The sequence below is a fragment of the Callithrix jacchus genome, chromosome 2 (assembly GCF_049354715.1).
Source record: "Callithrix jacchus isolate 240 chromosome 2, calJac240_pri, whole genome shotgun sequence".
NCBI classification, from domain to species: Eukaryota; Metazoa; Chordata; class Mammalia; order Primates; family Cebidae; genus Callithrix; species Callithrix jacchus.
The window spans coordinates 77,816,987-77,843,598 of NC_133503.1; the positions used below are offsets into that span (position 1 = coordinate 77,816,987).

General features: G+C 39.6%; 1 long non-coding RNA gene and 1 pseudogene across 1 annotated transcript in view; one reads left to right on the forward strand and one right to left on the reverse strand.

Moving 5' to 3' along the window:
* Positions 1–25,913, forward strand: part of LOC144581402 (uncharacterized) — a 105,968-nt gene extending 80,055 nt beyond the window's left edge. The window contains exon 3 of the long non-coding RNA XR_013532090.1: positions 18,798–25,913. This is a non-coding gene — a long non-coding RNA (uncharacterized LOC144581402). The remainder of the gene's footprint in view (positions 1–18,797) is intronic.
* On the reverse strand, positions 16,868–18,372 carry LOC100391409 (rRNA-processing protein FCF1 homolog pseudogene; annotated as a pseudogene).
* Positions 25,914–26,612: the final 699 nt, after the last annotated feature.

Sequence of the window (26,612 nt, forward strand, 5' to 3'; positions counted from 1 at the left end):
ACTCAAAAGTCCACAGTCCAAACTGTCATTTAAGACAAGGCAAGTTGCTTCCACCTATGATCCTGTAAAATCAAAAGCAGGTTAGTTACTTTCTAGATACATTTGGGGTACAGGCATTGGGCAAATACAACCATTCCAAATGGGAGAAATTGGCCAACACAAAGGGGATACAGGGCCCATGCAAATCCAAAATCCAGTTGGGCAGTCAAATCTTAAAGCTCCAAAATGATCTCCTTTGACTCCATGTCTTACAACCAGGTCACACTGATGCAAGAGGTGGGTTCCCATGGTCTTGAGCAGCTCCACCCCTGTGGCTTTGGAGGGTACAGCCTTCTTTTCATTGGCTGTTGTTGCTTTCACGGGCTGGTGTTGAGTGTCTATTGCTTTTCCAGGTGCATGGTGCAAGCTGTTGGTGGATCTGTCATTCTGGAGTCTGGAGGATGGTGGCCCTCTTCTCACAGCTCTACCAGGCAGTGCCCCAGTAGGGACTCTGTTTGGGGGCTCTCATCCCACATTTTCCTTCCATATTTCCCTATCAGAGATTCTTCATGAGGACACTGCCCCTATAGCAAACTTCTTCCTGGACGTCCAGGCATTTCCATACATCCTCTGAAATCTAGGCAGAGGTTCTCAAACCTCAGTTCTTGACTTCTGTGCACTCACAGGCTCAACACCACCTGGAAGATGCCAAGTTTTTGGCTTGCACTCTCTGAAGTGATGGTCTGAGCTCTAAATTGGCTCCTTTCATCCACAGCTGGAGCTGCTGGGGCACAGGGTACCAAGACCCTAGGCTGCACACAGCATGGGGAACCTGGGACCAGCCCATGAAACCACTTTTTTCTCATAGACCTCCAGGCCTGTGATGGGAGAGGCTGCCATTAAGACCTATCACATGTCCTGGAGTCATTTTCCTCATTGTCTTGGGGAGTAACATTTGGCTCCTTGTTACTTATGCAAATTTCTATAGCCAGCTTGAATTTTCCCTCAGAATATGGGATTTTCTTTTCTATCTCATTGTCAGGCTGAAAATTTTCTTAACTTTTAGGCTCTGCTTCCCTTATAAAACTGAATTCCTTTAACAGCACACAAGTCACCTCTTGAATGCTTGCTGCTTAGGAATTTCTTCCACCAGACACCCTAAATCATCTCTCTCAAGTCCAAAGTTCCACAAATCTCTAGGGCAAGGGCAAAATGCTGCCAGTCTCTTTTGGTCAAAGCCATTCAACAAATCTCTAGGGAATTCAGCATTTTTCCACAATTTTCCTGTCTTCTTCTGAGACCTCCTAACTGTTCCAACCTCTGCCTGTTACCCAGATCCAAGGTTGCTTCCACATTTCTGGGTTCCTTTTCAGCAGCACCCCATTCTGCTGACACCAATTTACTTGTTATTCCATTTTCGCACTGCTGATGAAGACATACTTGGCAATTTTATTAAAAAAAGAAAAAAAAAAAGAGGTTTATTGGGCTTATAGTTCCACATGGCTGGGGAGGACTCACATTCATGGTGGAAGGCAAGGAGGCATGGAAGCAGGCAAAAAAAGAGTCTTTGCTGTATAAAGCCATCAGCTCTTGTGATACTTATTTACTATTATGAGAACAGTATGGGAAAGACCTGCTCCCATTATTCAATTACTTCCACTGGGTCCTTGAAATTCCAATGTGGAAATTCAAGATGAAATTTGGGTGGGGACACGGACAAACATCATCTGCCTATTAAAAAACTGTATACCACCAGAAAATTCTGTTCTCTTTCATAATTGATTTTTCATCTTAGCATTTATTACCACACAATGTACTATACCTTCTCTCTCACTCTTTCTTATGGTCCAGATATAGAAACACACAAATTCATTTTTAAACAAAATTATACTTAAATAATAAATATTGCTTTGTATTTTTTTAACTGAATAATGTAACTTTGGACGTTTGTCCATGTTTGCACTTCACTGTTTTGAACTTCTTTTTATTAGTATTCCCAAAAAAGATATACCATAATGATTTCTTTATTCTCTTACTGATGAACATTTCTCCCCAGTTTTTTGCCATTGCAAAAAAATATTGCAATAAAGGTCACTTTACAGGCTTCCTTTTATGTAGTCATAGGTTTTTCTAAGAGTATTTAAAATGAAGTAGAATTTCAGGGTCTTAGGATATTGTTTAAATGATTTATTCTTCATAAAGAAAAACCACTTCAAAACATCCATTTATTATTACAGTTATGCTAAAATACATTGTTTATATATATATTTTTATTGCACTTTAGGTTCTGGGGTACATGTGAAGAACATGCATAGGTACAATGTGGTTTGCTGTCTACATCCCCATCGCCTATATCTGGCATTACTCCCCATGTTATCCCTCCCTGACTCCCTACCCCGCACTATCCCTCCACTGGTCCCACTCCAAAGACCTCAGTGTGTGATTCTCCCCTCCCTGTGTCCATGTGTTCTCATTATTCAACACCTGCCTATGAGTGAGAACATGCAGTGTTTGATTTTCTATTCTTGTGTTGGTTTGCTGAGAATGATCGTTTCCAGTTTCATTCATGTCCCTATAAAGGACACAAACTCATCATTTTTTTATGGCTGCATAGTATTCTATGGTGTCTATGTGCCGCATTTTCCCTGTCCAGTCTATCATTGATGGGCATTTGGGTTGGTTCCAGGTCTTTGCTATTGTAAACAGTGCCGCAGTGAACATACATAAGCACGTGTCTTTGTAATAGAATGATTTATAACCCTTTGGATATATACCCAGTAATGGGATTGCTGGGTCAAATAAAATTTTTATCTCTAGGCCTTAAGAAATCAACACACTGTCTTCCACAATGGCTGAACTAATTTACACTCCCACCAACTATGTAAAACTGTTTCTATTTCTCCACATCCTCTTCAGCATCTGTTGTCTCCAGATTATTTAATGATTGCCATTTTAACTGGCGTGAGATGGTATTTCAATGTAGTTTTGATTTGCATTTGTCTAATGACCAGTGAGGATGAGCATTTTATCATGTTACTTGGCCTCATGTATGTCTTCTTTTGAAAAGTGTCTGTTCATATCCTTTGCCCACATTTGAATGGGTTTGTTTGTTTTTTTCTTGTAAATCTGTTTCAGCTCTTTGCAGATTCTGGATATAAGTCCTTTGTCAGATGGGTAGATTGCAAAAATTTTTTCCCATTCTGTTGTTTTCTGGTTCACTCTAATGATTGTTCCTTTTACTGTGCAGAAGCTCTGGAGTTTCTGGATCCCATTTGCCTATTTTGGCTTCTGTTGTCAATGCTTTTGGTGTTTTAGTCATGAAGTCCTTGCCTATGCCTATGTTCTGAATGGTTTTGCCTAGGTTTTCTTTTAGGGTTTTTATGGTGTTAGGTCTATGTTTAAGTCTTTAATCCATCTGGAGTTAATTATAGTGTAAGGTTTCAGGAAGGAGTTTAGTTTCTGCTTTCTGTACATAGCTAGCCAGTTTTCCCAACACCATTTATTAAACAAGGAATCCTTTCCCCATTGCTTGTTTTTGTGAGGTTTGTCAAATATTGATGGTTGTAGATGTGTGGTGTTGCCTCCAAGGCCTCTGTTCTCTTCCATTGGTCTATATCTCTGGCTATCAGTACCATGCTGTTTTGATTACTGTAGCCTTGTAATATAGTTTGAAGTCAGGTAGCGTGATACCTCCAGCTTTGTTCTTTTTGCTTAGAATTGACTTGGCTATGTGGGCTCTCTTTTGATTCCATATGAAGTTTAAGGTGTTTTTTTCCAGTTCTGTGAAGAAGGTCATTGGTAGCTTGCTGGAGATCACATTGAATCTCTAAATTACTTCAGGCAGTATGGCCATTTTCATGATACTAATTCTTCCCAACCATGAGCATGGAATGTTTTTCTGTCTGTTTGTGTCCTCTCTTATTTTGTTGAGCAGTGGTTTGTAGTTCTCCTTGAAGAGGTCCTTTACATCCTTTGTTAGTTGTATTCCTAGGAATTTTATTCTTTTGCAGCAACTGTGAATGGCAGTTTGTTCCTGATTTGGCTCTCTGTTAGTCTGTTATTGGTGTATAGGAATGCTTGCGATTTTTGCACATTGATTTTGTATTCTGAGACTTTGCTGAAGTTGCTTATCAGTTTCAGGAGATTCTGGGCTGAGATGATGGGGTCTTCCAAATATGCAATCATGTCATCTGCAAATAGAGACACTTTGACTTCCTCCTTTCGTAAGTGAATACCCTTTATTTCTATTTGTTTTTCTTGCCTGATTGCTCTGACTAGAACTTCCAATGCTCTATTGAATAGGAGTGGTGAGAGAAGGCATCCTTGTCTAGTGCCAGATTTCAAAGGGAATGCTTCCAGTTTTTGCCTATTCAGTATGATATTGGCTGTGGGTTTGTCATAAATAGCTTTTATTATTTTGAGATATGTTCCTTCGATACCTAGTTTATTGAGAGTTTTTAGCATAAAGAGCTGTTGAATTTTGTCAAAGGCCTTCTCTGCATCTATTGAGATAATCATGTGGTTTTTGTCTTTGGTTCTGTTTATGTGGTGAATTGCGTTTATAGACTTGCATATGTTGATCCAGCTTTTCATCCCTTGGATGAAGCCTACTTGATGGTGATGGATAAGCTTCTTGATGTGCTGTTGCAATTGGTTTGCCAGTATTTTATTGAAGATTTTAGGATCAATGTTCATCATGGATCTTGGCCTGAAGTTTTGTTTTCTTGTTGAGTCTCTGCTGGGTTTTGATATTAGGATGATGTTCATCTCATAAAATGATTTGGGAAGTATTCCCTATTTCTGGTTTGTTCGGAATAGTTTCAGAAAAAGTGGGACCAGCTCCTCTTTGTATGTCTGGTAGAATTTGGCTGTGAACCCATCTGGACCTGGGCTTTTTTTGGTTGGTAGGCTGTTAATTGCTGCCTCAACTTCAGTCCTTGTTATTGGTGTACTCAGGGATTTGACTTCTTCCTTGTTTAGGCTTGGGATGGCATAAGTGTCCAGGAATTTATCCATTTTTCCCAGGCTTACTGGTTTATGTGCATAGAGTTGTTTGTAGTAATCTCTGATGGTGGTTTGTATTTCTGTGGAATCTATGGTGACATCCCCTTTATCATTTTTTATTGCATCTATTTTATTCTTCTCTCTTTTCTTTTTTATTAATCTGGCTAGAGGTCTATTTTGTTGATTTTTTTAAAAAACCAGTTCCTGGATTTATTGATTTTTTGAAGGGTTTTCTGTGTATCTCTGTCCTTCAGTTGTGTGCTGATCTTAGTTATTTCTTGTCTCCTGGTAGCTTTTGAGTTTTTTAAATTTTGCTCCTGTAGCTCTTTCAATTATGATGATAGGGTGTTGATTTTAGATCTTTCCTTGCTTCTCATCTGGGCATTTATTGCTATAAATTTCCCTCTAGACACTGCTTTAAACGTGTCCCAAAGATTCTGGTAGGTTGTGTCTTCATTCTCATTGGTTTTCAAGAACATATTTATTTCTGCCTTCATTTCATTTTTTATCCAGTCAACATTTAAGAGCCAGTTGTTCAGTTTCCAAGAAGTTGTGCAGTTCTGAGTTAGTTTCTTAATTCTGAGTTCTAATTTGATTGTACTATGGTCTGAGAGATTCTTTTGTTATGATTTTCATTCTTTTGCATTTGCTGAGGATTGATTTACTTCCAATTATGTGGTCAATTTTAGAGTAGGTGTGTTGTGTTGCTGAGAAGAATGTATATTCTGTGGATTTGGGGTGGAGAGTTCTACAAATGTATATTAGGTTTGCTTGGTTCAGGTCTGAGTTCAAGTCCTGGATATCCTTTTTAATCTTCATCTGGTTGATCTGTCTAATATTGACAGTGGAGTATTAAAGTCTCCCACTATTATTGTGTGGGAGTCTAAATCTATTTATAGGTCATTAAGAACTTTATATATCTGGGTGCTCCTATATGGGGTGCCTGTATATTTAGAATTGTTAGCTTTTCTTGTTGCATTGATCCTTTTAATATTATGTAATGCCCTTCTTTGTCTCTTTTGATATTTGTTGGTTTAAAGGCTATTTTATCAGAGACTAGGATTGCAACTCCTGCTTTTTTTTTTCTCTCCATTTGTTTGGTAAATCTTCCTCCATCTTTTTATTTTGAGCCTATGTGTATCTTGGCATGTGAGATGGTTTTCCTGGATACAGCACACTGATGGGTTTTGCATTTTATCCAATTTGCCAGTCTGTGTCTTTTGATTGGGGCATTTAGCCCATTTACATTTAAGGTAAGTATTGTTATGTGTGAATTTGATCTTGCCATTTTGATACTGGTTGTTTTGCCCATAATTGATACAGTTTCTTCTTTGTTTCAATGCTCTTTACCATTGGTACGTTTTTGGAGTGGCTGGTACTGGTTGTTTCTTTCTATGTTTAGTGCTTCTTTCAGTAGCTCTTGTAGAGCAGGTCTGGTGGTGTGGAAATCTCTGAGCAATTGCTTGTTCATAAAGGATTTTATTTCTCCTTTGCTTATGAAGCTTATTTGGCTGAATATGAAACCCTAGGTTGAAATTTTTTTTCTTTAAGGATGTTGAATATTGGCCCCCACTCTCTTCTGGCTTGTAGGATTTCTGCTGTGAGATCCACTGTGAGAATGATGGGCTTCCCTTTGTGGATAACCCAATCTTTCTCTCTGGCTGCCCTTGGCATTTTTTTCTTCATTTTAACCCTGGTGCATCTGACAATTATGTACCTTGGGGTTGCTCTTCTTGAGGAATATCTTTGTGTTGTTCTCTGTATTTCCTGTACTTCAATATTGGCCTGCTCTGCTAGTTGGGGAAGTTCTCCAGGATAATGTCCTGAAGAGTGTTTTCCAGCTTGGATTCATTCTCTCTGTCACATTCAGGTACACCTATCAAATGTAAATTAGGTCTTTTCACATAATCCCATATTTCTTGGAGGCTTTGTTCATTTCATTTTACTCTTTTTTCTCTAATCTTGCCTTTTCATTTTATTTCATTGAGTTCATCTTCAATCTCTAATATCCTTTCTTCTGCTTGGTCGATTCAGCTATTGAACCTTGAGTATGCTTCACAAAGTTCTTGTGTTGTGTTTTTCATCTTCATCAGTTCATTTATATACCTTTCTAAGCTGTTTATTCTCATTAGCATTTCATCACACCTTTTTTCAAAGTTTTTTGTTTCTTTGCATTGTGTTAGAATATGTTCTTCTTGCTCAGAGAAGTTTGTTATTGCCCACTTTTTAAAGCTTGTTTCTGTCAATTCATCAGATTGATTCTCCATGCAGCCTTGTTCCCTTGCTGGTGAGGAGTTGTGATCCCTTGGAGGAGATGAGAAGCATTCTGGTTTTGGTGTTTCTATCCTTTTTGTGCTGGTTTCTTCCCATTTTTGTGGATTTGTCTACCTGTGGTCTTTTTAGTTGGTGGCTTTCAGATGGGGTCTCTGGATGTCCTTTTTGTTGATGATGAAGTTGTTTTCTTCTGTTTCTTAGTTTTCTTTCTAACAGGCCCCTCTGTTGTAGGAGTGCTGGAGGTCCACTCCAGACCCTGCTTGCCTGGAGATCACCTGTGGAGGCTGTAGAACAGAAAGGGTTGCTGCCAGTTTCTTCTTCTGTTATCTTTGCCCCAGAAGTATACCCACCAGATGTTAGCCTGAGCTCTTCCTTATGAGGTTTCTCTGGTTATTCAGGGGTTGTAAGCTGCTTGAGAAGACAGTCTGTCCTTTATGGGAGCTCAAATGCTGAGCTGTGAGCTCTGTTGTTCCATTCAGAGCTGCTGGGAAGGTACATTTACATCTGTTGCAGTGTAAGTCATAACTGCCTGTTTTCCCCCAGGTGCTCTGTCACAGGCAGATGGTACCTTATTTATAAGTTCCTGTCATGATTCAGCCTTTTTTCAGAGACGTCCTGCCCTGTGAGGAGATAGTGTAGTCACAGTCTGCCAGCAAAGGTGTTGCTGAGCTGCCATGGGCTCTACTTCCTTGCAGTTTTCTTTATGGGGTTATAGTTATAACTGCCTTGGTGGTGGCTGTCTGCCTCAGTAATGGCAGACTGTCTGTAATGACGGACTGCCTTGGTACTGGCGGACTGCCTCAGTAATGTTGGACGGCCTGGGTAGTGCCTGACTGCCTTGGGGATGGCGGACACCCTTCTCTTCACAGAATTGGACCATCCAGGGTCCAACTGTGCTTGCTTTGAGACCATCAATCCAAAGTGTTTCATATTGCTGGTCTTGTGGGGGTCAGACCGACCAAGCAGATCACCTGGCTCCCTGTTTTAACCCCTTTTTTTCAGTCGAACGGGTGACTCTGTCTTCCAGGCATTCCAGTCACCAGTTGATTTGGTGCCTGGATTTGTGTGAGTTTTTGTGCAGAGACCCACTACCCTGGCTGAAACAGCCATGCTGGAGACTCGTGGTGCCTTTTTGCCTGGGAATCTCATGTTCTGTGGGCAGAAAAAATTTGTTTGGAAATGTAGTGATCACTCACACTCTGCATTTTTGCTGGGAACTGCAATGCAGAGCTGTTCCTGTTTGGCCATCTTGGATTGTCCTTAAAATACATTTATTATTAATTCTTATAGTTCTCTTTGTTGCTTGGACTCAGTTGAGTGATTCTCATCTCAGTTCTCTTATGGTTAAAGTCAGATGGCTGTTGGGCCTCGAGTCAGTTATCTGAAGGCCCAAGTAGGCCAATAGGCAAGAAGGCCTCTTTATTCACATTTGTGGAGCCTCATTTGGGATGACTCAAACTGATGGGCTTACTCAGGCATATTTCTCTTTCTGTGTGTCCTCTCTACATGGCTAGTTTTTTTTTCCTTATAGCCTGGCAATCTGAGGATAGTTAGACTTCTTACATGACAGCTAGCTTCCTCTAGAGCAAGTGTTCCAAGGAGTAGCAATCAAAGATTCTTATATCGTGGACTTGGGTGTCCTACAACATCATTTCAGTTTCATTCTATTGGTTAAACAGAAATAGATAGGAGGGGACTACATAACGATGTGAACGATGCAAGAAATGACTCATTTAGGGGCCATATTTGGAGATTAGCTACCAAGGAAGGACATGGGTTTCTCATTATATTTTATCAGTTGGGATTAGAACTACTGTCAAATTAAAATGGAGATTTAGTAAAAAGCCACAAATCAATCTAATAGGTGTATTTAATCTTGTAATGTAACTATGGAGTGACTTCCTATAATTCTTGAAATTATTTTGTGTTCCCAGTTGGTCCACACAAGGTTTATCCAGAGAATTACGCCATATAGATCCAAGGATCTGTCTAGACATTTCAGACGTGTAAATAAACATATGTGTTTTTAGTTTCCTCTTAACACTTTGTAGATGAAGAAAATAGAGTTCAGAGGAATTAGGGTAATATGTTCAAGGTAATTAGTATAAGCAATTTGTAGCAGGACCAGGAATAGTACTCAGGACTCTTTCAGGGTTCTTTCCCTTATGTTTTATTTTATTATAAACCAACTTCAGTGAGTAGCAGCACATCTACTATAGGAATATGTGTGTATTCATGTAAGTTAAGTAATACTGGAAGTGGTGTAGGTGGTAACTTTTGTTACTTAGTAAGTAGAGGATAAGTGTAATACTTTTTTGTAAACTATTTGCAATTTTTTAAATGACCTATCCATTAGAAATACTATTGGCATTGCTTCATTTCACTTGGTAATATGTTTCTGGGAATAAAATAGTTTTAACGTATGTTTTGTGGTTGAAAAACCAGGGATCATCTTGTTTCATAAAACAGAGTCTACAAGCTGGCTTGAAATAATTTTTGGGTTCCAGTTCATAGCCCACCACAGAGTGGTGAGTGTTGGAACTGCCAAAGAAACAGGGATGTGTGGTACATGGGATGAGAAATAATTGGAACATACGTGGCATGATACTTCTAAAAAATCTATTCTGGCTGGAGGACTCAAGATGGCGCTGTTAGAACAACCCAGGATTGGAGCTCTTCTCATTGAATCCGCAAACGGTGAGTCAGAGCGGCATTTCCAGACTGATCTTTGTTGCCCACAGAACGGGGAAACTCCCAAGTATAAAAAAGACACGGGACGCCACGCAGTAGGTCTGCCTGGCGAAGCCGGCAGCCGGGGCGGCGGCGGCCGGCCCTACCCAGCAATCCCCACAGGGCGCACTTGTCCGGGTGCCCTGTTGAACTGGCAACCTGAGACTTGAGAGGGCTGGACTTGAGACTGAACGAAACTTGGACAGTAGGCCAGCCCAGGGGATTGCAGGGATTGGGATACCCAGTGGGACGAACAAAACCGCGATTTCAAACTATCCCGAGCAGACGGTCCGAGACGCTCTGTGGGGAGGGGCGTCCACCACTACCGAGCCAACCCGCCCCAACTGAGATACACGCCCACTGCTGACGCAGCCAGCCGTTGCCGAGGCAACCCGCCCCAAACGAGATACACGCCCATTGCTGACGCAGCCAGCCGTTGCCGAGGCAACCCGTCTCTACTGAGATACATGCCCACTGCTGATGCAGCCTGCCGTTGCTGAGGCAACATGCTACAACGAAGAGACTCCGCTGCAGGGCGTGGCGGACACCACAGCAGAGCCGGCAGGAACAGCACGAATCACACAATAGCAGGGCAGAGCCTCGGCAGCCAAACAGTGGCTAGTCTGCCTTCTAGCTGGGCAGGACACCTCATCGAACATCCAAAAATAAAGCCCAAACCCCTCAACACAGAGCATTTGAGGAAAAAAAGAAAAAAAAAGGGTTTTTTAATGAGCTCTGTTGCAGCAGAATCAAACATAGCAGCCTAACAGCCCTGAATGAACAACAGAGTGCACAGCTCAGCAATTAAACCCCTATAAAGTACAAACTGTCTCCTCAAGCAGCTCCCTGACCCCCCTATATCCAAAAGACTGACATTAGGCAGGCATCATCCTGGGACAAAGAGAGCAGAAAAAGAAACTGGTAGCATCCCTCGCTGTGCCACAGCTACTAGAGGTGCACCCCAGACAAGCAGGGTCTGCAGCGGACCTCAGCAGTTGTACAGTGAAGGGGCTAGACTGGTAGAAGAAAAACCAAGCAACAGAAATACTTCATCATCAACATTCTGGGTGTCCACTCAGAGACCCAAACGAAAAGTCAGCAACTACGCAGATGACCAGCAGACAAATCCACAAAGATGGGAAGAAACCAGCGCAAAAAGGAGGAAAACACCCGAAACCAGAACACCTCGCCTCCTAGAAAGGACCAAAACTCCTCACCAGCAAGGGAGCAAAGCTGGACGGAGAATGACTGTGACGAAATGACGGAATTAGACTTCAGAAGATGGATAATGAGAAACTTTTGTGAGCTAAAAGATCATGTATTAAATCAATGCAAAGAAACTAAGAACCTTGAAAAAAGATTTGAAAAAAGATTCGAGGAAATAACAAGAATGGATACCTTAGAGAGGAATATGAATGAATTAAAGGAGCTGAAAAACACAATACGAGAACTTCGCGAAGCAAACACAAGTTTCAATAGCCGAATTGACCAAGCAGAGGAAGGAATATCTGAAGTCGAAGACCAACTCAATGAAATAAAACGAGAAACCAAGATCAGAGAAAAAAGCACAAAAAGGAATGAACAACGTCTCCAAGAAATGTGGGACTATGTGAAAAGACCTAACCTACGTTTGATAGGTGTACCAGAAGGGGACGAAGAGAATGAATCCAAGCTGGAAAATACTCTTCAGGACATCATCCAGGAAAATTTCCCCCACCTAGCAAGACAAGCCAACACTCAATTGCAGGAAATACAGAGAACACCACAAAGATATTCCGCAAGAAGAGCAACCCCAAGGCACATAATCGACAGATTCAACAGGGTTGAAATAAAGGAGAGAATACTAAGGGCAGCCAGAGAGAAAGGTCGGGTCACCCACAAAGGGAAGCCCATCAGACTCACAGCAGATCTCTCGGCAGAAACACTACAAGCCAGAAGAGAGTGGGGACCAATATTCAACATTCTTAAAGAAAAGAACTTTCAACCCAGAATTTCATATCCAGCCAAACTGAGCTTCAGAAGTGAAGGAAGAATAAAATCCTTTGCGAACAAGCAAGTATTCAGAGATTTTGTCACCACCAGGCCTGCTTTACATGAGCTCCTAAAAGAGGCACTACACATAGAAAGGATCAATCAGTACCAGCCATTCCAAAATCACACTGAATGCTAAAGAGCTTCAACATAATGAAGAATCTACAACAACTAACTGGCAAAACAGCCACTTAGCATCAAAATGGCAGTATCAAATTCACACATAACAATATTAACCCTAAATGTAAATGAACTAAACGCACCAATCAAAAGACACAGACTGGCAAATTGGATAAAAATCCAAAACCCATCAGTGTGCTGTATCCAGGAAACCCATCTCACATGCAAGGATACACAAAGCCTCAAAATAAAGGGATGGAGGAAGATTTACCAAGCAAATGGAGAGCAAAAAAAAGCAGGAGTTGCAATTCTCATCTCCGATAAAATAGACTTTAAAGCAACAAAGATCAAAAGAGACAAAGAAGGCCATTACATAATGGTAAAAGGATCGATACAACAAGAAGAGCTAACGATCCTAAACATATATGGACCCAATGCAGGAGCACCCAGATACATAAGGCAAGTTCTTAATGACTTACAAAGAGACTTAGACTCCCACACAATAATAGTGGGAGACTTTAACACTCCACTGTCAATATTAGACAGATCAACCAGACAGAAAATCAACAAGGATATCCAGGGCTTGAACTCAGACCTGGAGCAAGCAAACCTGGTGGACATTTACAGAACTCTCCACCCCAAATCCACAGAATACACATTCTTCTCAGCACCACATCACACCTACTCTAAAATTGACCACATAATTGGAAGTAAATCACTGCTCAACAAATGCAAAACAACTGAAATCATAACAAACAGCCTCTCAGACCATAGTGCAATCAAGTTAGAACTCAGAATTCAGAAACCGACCCAGAACCGCACAGCTTCATGGAAACTGAACAACTGGCTCTTGAATGTTGACTGGGTAAACAACGAAATGAAGGCAGAAATAAAGAAGTTCTTCGAAACCAATGAGAACGAAGACACAACGTGCCAGAACCTCTGGGACACATTTAAAGCAGTCTCTAGAGGAAAGTATATAGCAATAAGTGCCCATATGAGGAGAATGGAGAGATCCAAAATTGACACCCTATCGTCAAAATTGAAAGAGCCAGAGGAGCAAGATCAAAAAAACTCAAAACCCAGCAGAAGACAAGAAATAACTAAGATCAGAGCTGAGCTGAAGGAGATTGAGACACGAAAAACCCTTCAAAAAATCAATAAATCCAAGAGCTGGTTTTTTGAAAAGATCAACAAAATAGACAGACCACTAGCCAGATTGATTAAAAATAAAAGAGAGAACAACCAAATAGATGCAATAAAACATGATAAAGGGGAAATCACCACAGATTCTACAGAAATTCAAACCATCATCAGAGAAAATTACAAACAACTATATGCGCATAAACTAGTAAACCTGGAAGAAATGGATAAATTCCTGGACTCCTGTGTCCTCCCAAGCCTAAACCAGGAGGAAGCTGAAACTATGAATAGACCAATAACAAGGTCTGAAGTCGAGGCAGCAATTAAGAGCCTACCTCACAAAAAAAGCCCAGGTCCAGACGGGTTCACAGCCGAATTCTACCAGACACACAAGGAGGAGCTGGTACCATTCCTTCTAAAACTATTTCAAACAATCCAAAAAGAGGGAATCCTTCCCAAATCATTTTATGAGACCAACATCATCCTGATACCAAAACCCGGCAGAGACCCAACGAGAAAAGAAAACTTCAGGCCAATATCCATGATGAACATAGATGCAAAAATCTTCAATAAAATATTGGCAAGCCGATTGCAACAGCAAATCAAAAAACTTATTCATCATGATCAAGTAGGATTCATCCCAGGGATGCAAGGCTGGTTCAACATACGCAAGTCTATCAACGTAATTCACCACATAAACAGAACCAAAAACAAAAACCACATGATTATCTCAATTGACGCAGAGAAGGCATTTGACAAAATTCAACAGCCCTTTATGCTAAAAACCCTCAATAAACTCGGTATCGATGGAACGTATCTCAAAGTAATAAAAGCTATTTATGACAAACCAACAGCCAATATCATACTGAATGGGCAAAAACTGGAAGCATTCCCTTTGAAATCTGGCACTAGACAAGGATGCCCTCTTTCACCACTCCTATTCAATATAGTACTGGAAGTTCTAGCCAGAGCAATCAGGCAAGAAAAAGAAATAAAGGGTATTCAAATAGGAAAGGTGGAAGCCAAATTGTCTCTATTAGCAGACGACATGATAGTATACCTAGAAGACCCCATTGCCTCAGCCCAAAAACTCCTGAAACTGATAAGCAACTTCAGCAAAGTCTCAGGATATAAAATCAATGTGCAAAAATCACAAGCATTCGTCTACACCAATAACAGACTTAAAGAAAGCCAAATCAAGAGCGAACTGCCATTCGCAGTTGCTACAAAAAGAATAAAATACCTTGGAATACAACTCACAAGGAACGTAAGGGACCTCTTCAAGGAGAACTACAAACCACTGCTCAACGAAATCAGAGAGGACACAAACAGATGGAGAAACATTCCATGTTCATGGTTAGGAAGAATTAATATCGTGAAAATGGCTATACTGCCCAAAGTAACTTACAGAATCAATGCTATCCCCATCAAGCTACCATTGACTTTCTTCACAGAACTGGAAAAAAGCACCATGAACTTCATATGGAACCAAAAGAGAGCCCGCATAGCCAAGTCAATTCTAAGCAAAAAGAACACAGTGGGGGGCATCACACTACCGGATTTCAAACTATACTACAAGGCTACAGTAATCAAAACAGCATGGTACTGGTACCAAAACAGAGATATAGACCAATGGAACAAAACAGAGGCACCGGAGGCAACACAACATACATACAACTATATAATCTTTGATAAACCTGACAAAAACAAGCAATGGGGCAAGGATTCCATGTTTAACAAATGGTGTTGGGAAAACTGGCTAGCCATGTGCAGAAAGCAGAAACTGGACCCCTTCCTGACACCTTACACTAAAATTAACTCCAGATGGATTAAAGACTTAAACATAAGACCTGGCACCATAAAAACCCTAGAAGGAAATCTAGGCAAAACTATCCAGGACATAGGAGTAGGCAAAAACTTCATGAACAAAACACCAAAAGCATTGGCAACAAAAGCCAAAATAGACAAATGGGACCTAATCAAACTCCACAGCTTCTGCACGGCAAAAGAAACAGTCACTAGAGTGGATCGTTAACCAACAGAATGGGAAAAAATTTTCGCAGTCTACCCATCTGACAAAGGACTGATATCCAGAATTTACAAAGAACTCAATCAGATTTACAGGAAAAAAACAAACAAGCCCATTCAAAAGTGGGCAAAGGATATGAACAGATACTTTACGAAAGAAGACATATATGAGGCCAAAAATCATATGAAAAAATGCTCATCGTCACTGGTCATCAGAGAGATGCAAATCAAAACCACATTGAGATACCATCTCACGCCACTTAGAATGGCGATCATTAAAAAATCTGGAGACAACAGATGCTGGAGAGGATGTGGAAAAAAAGGAACACTTTTACACTGTTGGTGGGAGTGTAAATTAGTTCAACCATTGTGGACGACAGTGTGGCGATTCCTCAAGGCCTTAGAAATAGAAATTCCATTTGACCCAGCAATCCCATTACTGGGTATATATCCAAAAGACTATAAATCGTTCTATTATAAGGACACATGTACACTAATGTTCATTGCAGCACTGTTTACAATAGCAAAGACCTGGAATCAACCCAAATGCCCATTGATAATAGACTGGATTGGAAAAATGTGGCACATATACACCATGGAATATTATGCAGCAATCAGAAATGATGAGTTTGTGTCGTTTGTAGGGACATGGATGAATCTGGAGAACATCATCCTCAGCAAACTGACACAAGAACAGAAAATGAAACACCGCATATTCTCACTCATAGGTGGGTGATGAAAAATGAGAACACATGGACACAGAAAGTTGAGTACTAAACACTGGGGTCTATTGGGGGGAAAAGGGGAGGGCCAGTGGGAGGAAGACCTGGGGAGGAATAGCCTGGGGAGAAATGCCAAATGTGGGTGAAGGGGAGAAGAAAAGCAAAGCACACTGCCATGTGTGTACCTACGCAACTCTCTTGCATGCTCTGCTCATGTACCCAAAAACCTATAATCCAATAAAAAATTAAAAAAAAATCTATTTTGGTTTCTGGAATACAGATATATTAATTTATTCTAAAACTTTCTTAGGATGCAGATGTTATGGAGGGTGGGTGGGCCCTAAGTGAGTTACATGGTAGTCATGGAGTTCAGATGCTATTCATTGGCATATCCCAGATTCAGAGCTTGAAGTGGAACTGAGCTATTGAGTTCAACTACTCATCAGGAATTCTGTCGGTCTGGCAGGAGATAAACCTGGATGATTACCAGAAGCAGCTGTGGGCCAGATGGAACTGGCAATGCTTGCTGCAGCCTAATTCACAGGAACTTCTGTGCTCAAGAAGAAAGGCATATGCTTTGTCCCACTCCTGACTTTAACCAAGACCAAGAGAATTCCACCCTTCATTCCCTTCTGTGTTCTATGTCTTCTTCCTCTCAAACTTCAGTCAGTGTCAATGCCAACTTAAGAGTTCCTTCACAGTTTTCCCGGGCAACTCCATCCTGCACTCTCAAATCTATTTCATCTGGTAGATTTTTTTTCAAAACAGCATCAAAAGTGAATGTATTTAATCATACTCAGCACATAATAGAGCAAATTGGTGAATAGATTAATAATTTATGCTCCAGCAATAACTGGCAGCAGAGAAAGCTGGTCACAGGAAGGCAGAAGAACCTCGTTTTCTAAGAGGTAGAAATGAGGGGCTCCATAGTCATTTGGCATCTGGTTGATGTTGTATCTATACTTAAAAATCTTCTAGATTCCTTGTTTAAGGTTTCGGTCAGCTGTAGCAACAATGTAACACTTGTTTTGGGTTACTCTCTGTACTAAGCAGTCATCTGCATAGGTTCCTTTGTGTGTGCATGGTAATCTTAAGTCCATGATGATCCTTAGAGCCACCCAATACTTCTGCTCCCATTTCCCAATTTTAGCCATTACACAGTCAGTTATAGAAGGGATACGCTTGGTATAGACAATTCGTCATTAACTTGCTAAGTCTAATTAGGCTTTAATGGAAAAGTTGATAAAGATGGTATCAACTAGGATGTGTTAAGGTGGGCTTAGCTGTGTATTATATTGTAAGAATGAGCAAGAAGAGGTTTGGGAACGTCTCTTTTCTTCAGTATGCTGGTATCTTTCTTTTCTTTCTTTTTAGGTTTTAATCTATCCTTTTCTTTAAGCCTCTGATTTCTGAGACTAAGCATTCACCTTATGGTTGCATAATTCTTTGCTATTTTTTGCTTCCCCAGGTGCATGTCATACTCTTGTTTCTTCCATAATACTTATCTGTTGGATTCTTTAGAAAAATGTTTGGACTCCAGATGGATTAAAGACTTAAACATAAGACCTAACACCATAAAAACCCTAGAAGAAAATCTAGGCAAAACTATTCAGGACATAGGTGTAGGCAGGGACTTCATGACCAAAATGCCAAAAGCATTGGCAACAAAAGCCAAAATAAACAAATGGGATTGAATCAAACTCCACAGCTTCTGCACAGCAAAAGAAACAGTCATTAGAGTGAATTGGCAACCAACAGAATGGGAAAAATTTTTGCAGTGTACCCATCTGACAAAGGGCTGATATTCAGAATTTACAAAGAGCTAAAACAGATTTACAAGAAAAAAACTAACCAGCCCATTCAAAAGTGGGCAAAGGATATGAACAGACACTTTACAAAAGAAGACATACATGAGGCCAACAAACATATGAAAAAATGCTCATCATCACTGGTCATTAGAGAAATGCAAATTAAAACTACATTGAGATACCATCTCACGCCAGTTAGAATGGCGATCATTAAAAAATCTGGAGACAACAGATGCTGGAGAGGGATGTGGAGAAATAGGAACACTTTTACACTGCTGGTGGGAGTGTAAATTAGTTCAACCATTGTGGAAGACAGTGTGGCGATTCCTCAAGGACCTAGAAATAGAAATTCCATTTGACCCAGCAATCCCATTACTGGGTATACATCCAAAGGACTATAAATCTTTCTACTATAAGGACACATGCACATAAGTGTTCATTGCAGCACTGTTTACAATAGCAAAGACCTGGAGCCAACCCAAATGCCCATCAAAGATAGACTGGACACTGAAGATGTGGCACACAGGCACCATGGATTATTATGCAGCCATCAAAATTGATGAGTTCGTGTCCTTTGTAGGGACATGGATGAACCTGGAAACCATAATTCTCAGCAAACTGACACAAGAGCAGAAAATCAAACACCACATGTTCTCACTTATAGGCAGGTTTTGAACAATAAGAACACAAGGACACAGAAAGGGGAGCACTACACACTGGGGTCTGTTGGGGAGAAATAGTGGAGGGACAGTGGGGGTTGGGGAGTTGGGGAGAAATACCAGGTGGAGAAATGTCAGATATAGGTGATGGGGAGGAAGGCAGCAAATCACACTGCCACATGTGTACCTATGCAACAATCTTGCATGTTCTTCACATGTACCCCAAAACCTAAAATGCAATTAAAAAAAAAAGAAAATAATAAAAATGTTTGGAATAACTTTTCTCTTTTGTTTTATAGTTGCTCTACATCAGTGGTTAAACTCAGTGGCTGTGTGTTCGAATCATCTGGGGACCTTGCAAAAATCCCTATATCCAGACTATGGCTCAAATCAATCAAATCATAATCTCTGAAGGTGAGACTCATCCACTTGCATCTTTAAAAAAAAATAACTCCTTAGGTGGTTTCAATGTTTAGCTAATTTATATACTACTGTGTATATGGTATAATTCCCAAGAGGGAAGGGATGGAATTTAAACTCTTTTTTTATATGCTTCATGGTGCTTAGCACAGGCTTGGTCACAGAATGGTGATTCACACGCCTTAGTGGTTGGTTAGTTGCTTGGAGAGCCCAATACTCACATGTGTGATAACTCAGGTAATTGGTTGCCATACTTCTTTAGCAGTCCAGAGAGGCAATGATCAAGGTGTTAAGATGTAGGCTTTGGATTGAAATCTGGGTTAATCCTGGCTGTACCACTAAGTAGTGATATGACCTTGGGCAAGTTAATTGAACTCTTTCTGCTTAAGCTTGGCCATCTGAAAAGTGGTGAAAAGTATACTGTTTACCTCATAAAATCCTTTGTGGATGAATTTTTAAAGATTGTGGTAAAAAACATAAAATGTCAATTAACAAATTTTTAATTGTATAGGACAATACTGTTAACTGTATGGATACTGTTGTACATCAGATCTCTAGAATGTTTTTTATTTTTGCATGCTGAAACTCATACCCATAGCAGAGCAACTCCCCATTTCTCTTCCCCTCAGCCTCTGGCAATCATCATTCCAGTTTTTGCTCCAGTGAGTTTGACTATTTAAATACCTCATGTAAGTAGAATCATTAGTATTTGTCCTTCTGTGACTGGCTTATTTCACTTAGCATGACATTCTCAATGTTTATTCATGCTGTGCCATATGACAGTATTTTCTTCTTTCTAAAAGGTTAAATAATATTTTATTATATAGCTATACCATCTTTTCTTTATTAATTCATCAATTGTCAATGCACAATTAGATTGTTTCCATATCTTGCTTACTGTGAGTAATGCCACAATGAACATGGGAACTCAGATATCTCTTGCTGCCTTCAAAATTTTCTCTTTGTCATTGATGTTTGTCAGTTTGATTATAATGTGTCTCAGGGTTATCTTCTTTGGGTTTATCCATGATGGACTTTGTTGGGCTTTGTGAATCTATGTGTCTACTTCCTTTCTCAGATTTGGATAATTTTCGGCCATTATTTCTTCTACTTTCTTTCTGTTTTCCTTCTGAGACCTCACAATGTGTTTATTGGTGTGCTCACAAGTGTCCCATAGTCCTTGGCTTTATTCCCTCTTCTTCATTCATTTTTTTTTGTTCCTCTGATACGATAATTTTAAGTGACTTATCTTTGATTTCACTGGTTATTTCTTCTGCTTTGAATCACTGTAGTGAGTTTTTAAAGTCAATTAATTTATTCTTCAGCTCAAAATTTTTATGTTTGTTACTTTGTAGTATTTTCTATCTCTTTGCTGTTTTCCTGAGCTCATGGGGCATCCTTATGAAGATAATTTTAAATTCTTTGATAATTCATATATCTGTGTTTCATTAAAGTTGGTTTCTAGAGATTTATTTTATTCCTTTGGTTGGGCTGTGTTTCACTGTGTCTTCAGATGCCTTATTTTGTGTTTGGATGCACACATTTGAAAAAAACTGCTACCTCTCCTGGTCCTTACCTGCTTCATATGGAGACCTTCACAAACCATTTCAACTAGTGATTCAGGTGACCTCTCAAAGTTTTTTGGTGATGTGTCTTCTCTGAATTTGTGCATGTAAATTCCCAATTTCCTTTCCTTATTCTGAAGCTCACTATCTCTTCCTTTCTCTGGAGTTTGTCTTGAGTACTGCAGGTTCTCTGGAGCTGCCATTGGCCACTCAGGTTTTGTTCTCAGTGGCACCAATAGCACTGTGAGTCAGGTTAGGCAGAAATTCATTTATTAGGCAGATGCTGGAGAAGCTGGATCATTGGACACATTTCTTCCCCTGAGAGAAAAGCTACCAAGATACATCAGCCTCTGTCTTCTGTACCATAGGTCCTTAGAGTAGCAGTAAGCTATTCAGCTCTTTTTTGTTCTCAGTGATTCCCAGGCATCTAAAATATGCTGCATCCCACAAGTACCCAAAATGAAGAAAGCAGAAACCAGACCCTCGGGCAGCCCTCTGAAAAGCTGGAAATGTAGGGTAGAGACAGCAACTCCTTTCCTCCCCAGCAAGAAGTCAGGAGTTGGGAGTTTTCTTTCACTTATGCTGTGCTGAACTGGGGGTAGGGGAGAATGGTGAGTGAGTGTGTGATAATTCTTACCATCTTTGTTCTTAGTGGCTCCCAACTTGGTGCTATTTCTTGTCCATGCTTATATTCATGTAAGACAGAAACCAGTCCCTTGGGTAGTCCCACAAAACATCTGAATATTAAGCGTATGTTCTAGTCTTCTCTTTCACTTCCCAGGAAGAAACTGAAAGTTGGGGATTACCACATGATCACTCTGGGCTATCCTGGGAATATGGGCTCTGGTGAGTGAGTGTCATAAATTTTCCTTTTGGTCAATGTGATTGGTTTCATGCTTTCCCAGGGTGCAGGAGCATCTGATCTAGTTTCCATATTTCTCATTAAGAGATGGTCCATGTATTGTTGTTGCAACATTGTCTGTAAAGGGGAAGACTGGTTTGGAGCTTCCTATTGTGCCATATTGCTGATGTCATCCCACAAGGAGAAGTGTTAATGCATAAATGACTTAGAAAAGTTCCTAGAATTTAATAAGCACTCAAAAAATCTTAGTGACTTCTATTCTTCTGCCTTATGGAGGCTGAATTTTTTCTTATATGCCCTATTACTTATGTTCCTTTGAAAATTGATAAAATAATGTAACGAGAATTACAGTGTTAATAAAAAAAATCCTGGTATGTTGAATACAACTTCAAAAGAGAAAACAGAAGAACTAAAATGAAACCATATTTGCTTTTATTTTTAAATCACTGACATACTAGTCAATGTAATTACTGGCTTTTTAAATATTGGCATGAGAAGCACTGATTGGCAGGAAGTAAATATAAATGCTGCTTTACAACAGTTTCTGAACAGCAAAACTTTCTTCCTGTGGTCTACAACTACTGTGATCCAGAAGGAATTAGACTAACAAAACTTGTAAGACAAATAAATAATAGCATCAAACCAGAACCTTTTGGCAAGCTTTAACAAAGTCAGTTCTTTTTTTTTTTTTTTTGAGATGGAGTCTCTCCTTGTCATAGGCTGGAGTGCAGTGGTGTGATCTCAGCTCACTACAACCTCTGCCTCACGGGTTCAAGCAGTTCTTGTGCCTTATCCTCCTGAGTAGCTGGGACTACAGGCCACCATCCCAGCTAATATTTTTATTTTTAGTAGACATGGAGTTTCACCATTTTGGCCAGGCTGGTCTCAAACTCCTGACCTCAGGTGATCTGCCTGCCTTAGCCTCCCAAAGTGCTGGGATTACAGGCATGAGCCATCACACCCAGGTTACAGTCAATTCTTATTAATGTCACTTAAAATGCCATTGGACTTCTATGATAAGACTGGCACTACTTGGTTTCAAATCTTTGTTTAGAAAGGGTTTGTAGATGGCAATAGTGGGTATATATATTCATATTTCTCTGTGGATGTATGTCATTATAACAATTCCTAAAGTATCACTATTGTTAAGACACTATATCTGAACTGGAGTAGTTTTAAGCATAATAAGGGGCCAGGATAATAGGTCTGGAGCATTCCAGAACCTATAGTCACCCTGACTATGATCATTAAGAAACATCAAATCCATCCATGGTAGAAGGGAGATGTTAAAGCCTATGAGATTTCCCCTCTCTTGGTTCTCATCTGAAAGCTTCTTCATTTTGGTTGTTTTCCTATGTATCTGGATATTTCTACACATCTGGCAGTGGCTGATTGCCTAAGGTTATAGGTAAGTACAGTTCTTGCTTTTGGGCATGGGTTAAAAAAAGATTGTAGCAGCGATATGGAGTTAAAATTAAATATAGTTTTCTCTGAAGGAAAATACATATTACACAAAACATGTTTTTACCTTCAACTGTAATTGAAGAATGTGTTAGCTATGTTTATATCTATATTTCTATCTCTATCTGCTAATCTATTTTTCCTCTTTGTCCAATATGATTTGGCTGTGTCCCCTCCCAAATCTCAACTTGAATTGTATGTCTTAGAATTCTCACCTGTTGTGGGAGGGACCCAGGGAGAGGTAATTGAATCACAGGGCCTGGTCTTTCCTGTGATATTCTCATGATACTGAATAAGCCTCATGAGATCAGTGGACGTTATCAGGGGTTTCCACTTTTCTTTTTCCTCATTCTTCTCTTGCTGCTGCCACATAAGAAGTACTTTTTGCCTCCTGCCATGATTCTGAGGCCTCCCCAGCCATGTGTATCTGTAAGTCCAATTAAACCTGTTTGTCAGCAGCATGAAAATGAACTAATATATGGTCCAAACATATTGGGATTTCTGCTTGAGGCCTTCCCTCTCTCACTAATTAGAAAGAACTGTTCTTTGGTGATAATCTAAAGAGAAATCAAAAGTGAGCAACACAGTAAGGGGAAAGACCATGTTAGTGGCTTTCCCCCCAAATTTTTCTGTGATGTAATGTTGATAGCACTTAATCACTTTAAAAAATTGTTTCAAAACCTTCCTGGGACCTCTTAGGATGCTTTTATTGAAAACTAGTAGGTTCTGGAACATTTTTCATGGTTCAGCAGTCCTGGGTTCCTACGTGTAGTGCAGAGCTTGAGAAATATGTCAATACTTTCCTTAAGTCAGAAATGAGTTTAGCTTCTTGAAGTCACAGACCAGATTTACTACTGTAGTTTTATGAGATTGTAACTTCTCTGCATGGTTTATGCTCCTGTTTTTAATTTTTTGAAAAGAGATTCTCTGGTTTCTGTTATTCCACACCCCACATGCTGAGTTCTGCTTTTCCTTCTTCATTGTTTAAAACAGGGTGATATTTTTTTACATTACACAAGTGACCTTGAAGTGGAGACACTGATCTCAGGGTTTTAAGTCCTGTGCATTTTCTCCTGTTAAAACCAAAAATCTAGTCATGGAATGTGTTGGCTTACTGAAAGTTCCCTGGGGCTTTCGACTATGCTGCTTTGAATTTCCTGCATTCTTTCTTTTTAAACTTTCTCTCTGTGTGTGTGTGTTTGTGTGTGTGTGTGTCTGTTGTGCAACTTGAATATAGTAGCATCAAGGGAACATTTTTGGAGAGAACAATGCAAAGAATGTACTTCTCTAGAAAAAGGAAGTCTAGATAAAATGGTCTTTCTGGGTTTCCAGATGCATTGTGTATTATATTTCTTGTTTGTTGAACATTTTTGCTTCCTAATAGATTACCTCTAAAATATTTTATATAAAAGTAGCTGCAGCAAGGGCATTAAAAAATCTCACATCTGTATGGAGTTATTTTTGGGGAAACCAATTGAAAAGCAGAATTATAATTAAATAACCTTTGAATAACTCTTACATTCTAGGTTAATGTAAATCTGGTTTCCTTTGTATCCAGCAGTTTGAATGTTTTGTGTCAAGTAAAGGCAATGTGAAAGAATGATTAGCTTTTGACTATGCTGAACTTTTGGACATGCAAAGCTCTTTTAGGTCCAGAGAAGTAGTATGACAAAGTGGTGAAGGTTTTTAGCCAGATCTGGACATTTCCAAGTTTGAATTCCTACACCTGCTCTTACTGGGGCTACCTTGGACATGTTACCTAGATTTCCTGGGTCACAGTTCTCTCATTTGTACAGATAATGATACCTATTGACATGGTTGTTGTGAAGGTTAAGTGAAATAAAAGCATAAAGCCCATTAACTGACCCATTAAAGTATTTAATAGGCAAAAGACATGTTTTCTCATTTACGACACCAATGAGTACAGGGGTGCAGTCTGACCTTACAGTACTACTCAACTTAGTTTTATTCTGCTGCTTTTACTTTCCCAGTGTTAGGAAAAGCAAACCTTCCTACCACGATTCAAATGAAATCTCTTGAAACTGTGAGGACCATTTAAATCACTAACCTATGTTGCTCATTTCCAATACTTGCTCATAATGTGTCTACCCTTCAAAAGTGGGGATACAGTTATAGGGTCTTTATTAAATGAAGTATCTCCTTCCAAAAAAACCCACTAAAACTACAGACAAATAGAGTTGGATAAATCAACGTAATACCTATTTTTATTACCAAAGGAGCTTGCACATTTCTTTTCAGTATCTTTAAAACTCATTTTAAGTGTATTGCAACATTGTTTTATTAAAACTATTATTTAATGTAATTTTGTTCAACTCTATAATGATAATAGCTAGCATAGGATGGTATGTGTTGGGCATTGTACTAGGTGCTCCATGAGGACTGGGATTTCACAACTATATTCCTTGTTACATCATCCAATTAATGAGTGAGAAAATGAAATTTAAAAGAGGTCAAAGAAAACTGCCAGAAAAAGGTAGAACTGGCATCTGGGAACTTGACTTTGAAATGTTCACTGTGCTAAGGCCTCTCTACAGGTTTCCCTAGACAATAAGATTTAGGGCGACCACTTACCTGCTTTCAATCTGGAGTCTAGAATTTTAGTAGTTGTGGCTATGCAGAGAGTGCCTACCTGACCAGTACTCCATAAAAATCTTGAGATCTGAGTCCTACAATGGCATTACTGGCAGAAACATTATACATATGTTACTATATTTTGCTGTTGGAGGGGCAGTGAGCTCTGTGTGGCTCTTTCTGGGAGTCCATAGGAAGCTTGCATGTGAATGCCATGACTCTGTCTGCTGTGTTCTATCCTTTGTTGATCTGGCTGTGTAGCCTTGCTATGTTGTTCTAAAAGATCTTTGCCATAAGTGCAAATGTACACTGACACCCATCAGTTCTTCTAGGGAGGTGCCAAATGTGTGGGTGGTTTTAGAATTGCTGAAACAAGTGGTAGTCAAAATGCCAACACAGGTATGGACATAACTACTGAGAGAACAAATTATCCATCAGTTAGGAACTTTCTTTACATTGTCTTCTCATAAATTGCAAATGGTATTAGTAAGGCTGAAGTTACAGCCCTTCTATAAGCCTCAGCTCCAAAACCTCATCTTGGGTCATTATATGGAGCATAATATGCATTTGTAAACTATATGCATACAGACATAAAATGGTTAAAAATAGGCAAATATGTCCAATGTCTGTCTTTTTGTGTGTATCCTGTGTTTTCATTGTTTTGCAGCTGAATGCCAAACATAGAATAAAATTACAAATATTCGGCTGTGCAAAAAATGAATATAAGGCTTAAGTATAAAAAGGAGACATGAATTTTTAAAATAAATGCTTAAATATGACTTGGGTTCTACAAACATCTGGAATGTAGCTCTGCATAGCTGAGCTGTCTCATCTGTGGGCCCATGATGATGATGATGATCCCTCCTCACATACAATAATCAATGTATGGGATCAGGATGCCAATGGCTAAATGTGATCACGATGAACCCCTTTTTTAGAGATTTTCCTATTCCTCTACAGACAATTTTTTATCTTCTTAAGTAAGATTTTAGATGTTTTTATTTTCTTCTTTGAATTTTTTTCTTGCTTTTTAAGCAATATACAATGTGTCTATATTATTCTTATAATAAAGAAACCTGACATTTATAATCAGTATTATGACATTTTGAATATGCCAATAATATGGTTTGGCTCTGTGTCCCCATCCAAATCTCACCTTAAATTGTAATTCTCACATGTCAAAAGAGGGTCTTTTCATTCCCATTTGGAATGGA